The sequence below is a fragment of the Pan troglodytes genome, chromosome 6 (genome assembly GCF_028858775.2).
Source record: "Pan troglodytes isolate AG18354 chromosome 6, NHGRI_mPanTro3-v2.0_pri, whole genome shotgun sequence".
Lineage (NCBI taxonomy): Eukaryota > Metazoa > Chordata > Mammalia > Primates > Hominidae > Pan > Pan troglodytes.
Genome location: NC_072404.2, coordinates 74,286,715 through 74,291,855, shown reverse-complemented (window position 1 = coordinate 74,291,855; position 5,141 = coordinate 74,286,715). Strand labels below are relative to the sequence as shown.

General features: G+C 54.6%; 1 pseudogene; it reads right to left on the bottom strand.

Moving 5' to 3' along the window:
* Positions 1-958: 958 nt before the first annotated feature.
* LOC107976150 (suppressor APC domain-containing protein 2-like) lies at positions 959-2,277 on the bottom strand (annotated as a pseudogene).
* Between the last annotated feature and the right edge of the window lie 2,864 nt (positions 2,278-5,141).

The following is a 5,141-nucleotide window of genomic DNA, read 5'->3' as shown; positions in this document are numbered from 1 at the left end:
GGCCTCCTCCACCAGTGCAAACCCCAGCACCAGCGGGAGTGGGCCTAGGCAGGGGGTGCAGGGAGTGACACTCAAGGGGACCTGCCCCAGCCTCCTCTTGTACTCTGGGGGTTCTCGTTTTCCTTGGCTGAGGGAAGTGGCCTCTCCCCGCTGAAACCTGGGGTCAGGCTGAGTGTGGGAGGAAACGGGGGTGGGGAGCGAGCAGGACCCCAGACCTTGGGAATCCTGAGTTGGGGTGGGGGGGCAGGCTCTGCCTACCATGTGCCTGGGGGCCTGGGCTGAACCCCCTCCTGGGGAGCCAGGCTCACAGGTTGTTCTGTGGGACTCAACAGGGGACAGCGTCCTGGCCAGGGGGAAGGCCATCACACCGGGGTCTGCGGGAGGCATACGCAGGCTAAGCTCTCACCCGCCTGGCCCCCACCACCCCGCGATCTGCTGCAGCCATTCTCTCTGCCTTGGCCGGGACCCGAAGTCCGACCGCCATTCCTGGGGCTCCCCTGCCAGGCAGGCACCCCCCGCTTAGAGGCCATCCCCACCCCCTCCATCTGCCCCTGTCCTAGCGACAGCCACCTTGTCCTGGTGCCCTGGTTGAGGGGAGGAAGCTGTCCTTGCACCCCTGGTCTCGGGCGCAGCCTCAGCGCCGCATCAGAGCTGCCCGGCCCCTCTCTACTGGCCATTGTCGGAAGTGCAGCCCGGCGTGAGCATTGCCTTTCCCTGGAGATGGGACCCAGAGCAGCACCGCTGGAAACAGGGAGTCCGCCACTGTTCCTGACAGCGGCAGTAGTAATTGCGGACCATGCAGACTCAAGAGAGTCCCAGCCCATGTCAGCACCAGGAGCCAAAACCGAGTCAAGGGCTCGGTGCGGGGACCAGCCGGGGGCAGGCCTGGGAAGCCTGGATGGCAAGTGGGGCAGGAAGGCGCCCACTCCGGGACTGCCTGGGCCTGCAGGGGGTCTCCCGCCAGAGACGTTGGGTGAGACGGGGCGTCCGCCCTCGAAGGGCTGAGTGACAGAACTGCCCTGGGGGTCCGCCCAGCCCAAACGGGCTAGATGAAGGTGGAGTCCAGAGGCCTCCCTGTCCTGCTGGCTGAGGGCCTGGGCCTCAAACAGCTGCTTAATGAGCGCCGACTTCTGCTCCAGCTGCACGACGCGCCCACTCTTCTCGGTCACCTCCTGGGTGAGGTGTCGGTTCTGCTCCTTCAGCATAAGGATAGTCTGCTGCTGCCACCCCGGGAAGGAGGTGAACGTCAGGGCAGGGCAGAGGGGCCCGGAGGAGGACGTAGGCAGGGCCCGGCTGGCACCGGCCGCAGCCAGCAACTCCCCCACGCACCGGGCCACCTCCTGTACCTTAGACAGTAGCCGCCCCAGTGGGTGGGGGCTCCCCGCAGGCCCCAAGTCGGCGCTGGCTCTGCTCTGGCCCAGGCGGCACTGGCGCTCCTGCACTGGTTGCAGCCGCTGCTGGTACCAGTCGCGGCCCCGCCATCATCTCCAAACCCTGCAGCAGCACCACCTTCTCCTGCTCCAGCTCCTTCATCTGCTTCAGCAGGCCGCAATCCACGCCGCTGGTGATGGTGAGCCTCCGACTTCTCTTCGGGCACGGGGGGCCAGTCGGACATCCCGATTCCACCTCCAGGGCCCTGCAGGCCGATGAACCTGTGTCCGCGCTTGCGCTCTGGGTCCGCTCTGGCTCCGCGGGGCAGGACGCCGCCTCGGCGGGGGGTGTATAGCTGCTCCGGGCTGCGGGCCGCGCCGCGCCGCCTGAACCTGGGCGGGGGCTTCTCCAGGACTGTCTGTGGCTCGTTGGCCAGCGTAAACGCCAGGCGCTGCAGCGGCTGGTCCCCAGGCTGGGCCGGGGCGCACGTGGGGTCCCGGGGGCAGCCGATGGCGCTCAGCAGCTAGGTGGGCAGGTCGGCCACAAAGCGCTTGAAGGTCAGGCAGCCACTGGCCGAGGCCACCTGGCGCAGGCCCTCCAGCATCCCACGGGGCAGCTCCCGCGCGTCTGCCCCCCGCCAGCGGGACTGGCTCTGGCGCAGGTGCACGCAGCCGCGCCGCGGGTCGTCCAGGATGTCCAACAGGGTGCGCAGGCTCTGCAGGAAGGTGCACGGCAGCCCCTCCGTGCTGGGCGTGGGCGTGGGCGCGGGCGCGAAGGGGAGGCACGTGGCCCCGCTCAGCCGTGGCAGCCCCAGCCATGGGCGCCCGGGCTCGGTCCCAGCGTCCACCCGCGTCCGTCCCCGTGCGGCCCCACAGCGGGGCCAGCCCAGCCCACAGCAGTCTCAACCTCTCGGGCTCAAGCCATTTTTCTGCCTCAGCTTTTCGAGTAGTTGGGACTACAGCCACGCACCCCTACGTGGGCTAATTTTTGTATTCTCGCATCCAGTACAAAGATGCTTTTTGTAGTAGCCACATTTCTAAAAAGCGGTATGCAAATTGAGATTGTCGAAAACATTCTAAAATGTAACAGAGGCACAGAAGCAATAAAAAGATTCTTTTATCAGACAACTTCTTCCTTCTCCGTGGAGCTCAGAGGCAGCTTACGTTGTGATTAGAAATGTGGGCTTGGCCAGGCGTAGTGGCTTACACCTGTAATCCCAGCACTTTGGGAGGCCAAGGCGGGCAGATCACCTGAGGTCAAGAGTTCGAGACCAGCCTGGCCAACATGGTGAAACACTGTCTGTACTAAAAATACAAAAATTAACTGGGCGTGGTGGTAGGCCCCTGTAATCTCAGCTACTTGAAAGGCTGAGGCAGGAGAATCGCTTGAACCTGGGAGGCAGAAGTTGCAGTGAGCAGAGATGAGGCCACTGCACTCCAGCCTGAGCAACAAAGAGTGAAACTCCATCTCCAAAAAAAAAAAAAAGACTGTGGGCTTTACAGTCAGATAGACATGGCTTCAAATTCCCACCCTGCTACCTGCTGTCTGTATGATCTTGGGCAAATCATTTAACTTCTCTGAACTTCAGCCCCCTCATCACTAAAATGGATAATATTAATAAGAATATCCATTGTGGCTGGGCGTGGTGGCTCACGCCTGTAATCCCAACACTTTGGGAGGCTGCCTGAGGCAGGCGGATCACCTGAGGTCGGGAGTTTGAGACCAGCTTGCCCAACATGGAGAAACCCTAACTCTACTAAAAATACAAAATTAGCTGGGCATGGTGGCACATGCCTGTAATCCTAGCTACTCAGGAGACTGAGGCAGGAGAATCACTTGAACCTGGTAGGTGGAGGTTGCGGCAAGCCAAGATTGCACCATTGCACTCCAGCCTGGGCAAAAACAACGAAACTCCCTCTCAAAAAAAAAAAAAAAAAGAAAAAATAAAGAGTATCTATTGCATAATCTTAGGATTAGAGAAATGTGCTTGTAGGGTACACTGTGTAGTACTTGGCTTATGGGTCTGTTTTCCGTGAGTATGAGATCATATTTACTAAGTTATTATACACTAAGTTAACTGCTGGAAAGGGGGTTAGTGAGGATTCCTTCATAACTTTAGAGATGAAACATGATTTTCCTATTGCTTCTTTTTTGTGATTCTTTTCTCATGGGAAATACTGTCTTTTCTGCTTTGTAGATATCATTGAAATGGATTCCAGGCGTGTGCCTCGAGACAAGCTGGCCTGCATCACCAAGTGCAGCAAGCACATCTTCAATGCCATCAAGATCACCTAGAACGAGCCGGCGTCAGCAGATGACTTCCTCCCCACCCTCATCTACATTGTTTTGAAGGGCAACCCCCCACGCCTTCAGTCTAATATCCAGTATATCACGCGCTTCTGCAATCCAAGCCGACTGATGACTGGAGAGGATGGCTACTATTTCACCAATCTGGTGAGTAAGTGAGTTCTTGGCGTTGTGGAGAAGGACTAGGAAGGTGGTGGTTTTGGGGATGTGATAGGTCACTCAGGCCCGTGACAGGTGAATGCTTCTGTGTGAGAAAGCAGCACGGCTGAGGAAGCTCACTTTGTATCAGGGAGCCCAAAGACCAGGCCGTACAGACACTCCGCCTCCCAGCACTTGATCAGAGATTGTGTTCATCCTACGGAAACAGATGACATGTGTTGGGCATCACTCCCCACGGTCCTGGGTAGAAGAGTCCTTCACTTGGCAGGGCTTTTTCAACCATGAATAAGGCAAATTATATATAAGTTAATAATGCCATTTCGAACCGAGACAGATGGCAGCTAAATGAAGTTTAATTAAAGAATGAGTGCTGGGGCCCTTTTTACTGGGTACTGCATCTACTTTGACCACAAAAGACGAAGTGACCCCAACTTCAAGAACAGGCTTTGAGATGGAAGAAAGAAACAGAAGCTTGCCAAGGAGAGAGCTGGGCTTTCCAAGTTACCTGACCTTAAAGATGCTGAAGCTGTTCAGAAGTTCTTCCTTGAAGAAATACAGCTTGGTGAAGAGTTACTAGCTCAAGGTGAATATGAGAAGGGCATAGACCATCTGACAAATGGAATTGCTGTGTGTGGACAGCCACAGCAGTTACTGCAGGCCTTACAGCAAACTCTTCCACCACCAGTGTTCCAGATGCTTTTGACTAAGCTCCCAACAATTAGAGAATTCTAAGTGCTCAGAGCTTGGCTGAAGATGATGTGGAATAAGAAACAAATGTCAACATAATAAAATCTCAGTTAAAAATATTTTAAAAATTCTTGGTAGTTGAGCAGCTCTGGGGGAATAAGGGCAAATATCCTTGTTATGAACTATACTGAAATCTACCAAAGTTAATGTTTACTTTGTGTAGGTCCATTTGTCTATTTTATTTATTTTTCCCAGTGAAAAGTGTATTTTGATAGAGAACTTTTCATTTTATAAATACACTATGAGTTACTGAAAATTCATATCATGGATTTCGTTTATTCCTGAAACATAGTTAAACTGTACATATGACATGGCTTATGTTAAAAATACCCAGTGCTCAGTTTTGAAAGATAGGCACAAAAAAAAAAAAGTATAGGAGAAACTGAAGAATGTACACCTTTTTAGCTGGCACATTTTGCTGTAAATCTGGAAATTTGATAGACTTGATTGTGTTTGTGAAAACTGAGCATTAAAGGTTTTTTAATTGATCATTTCTTTAAAAAAAAAAAAAAAGAAGGCCGGGCGCGGTGGCTCACGCCTGTAATCCCAGCACTTTG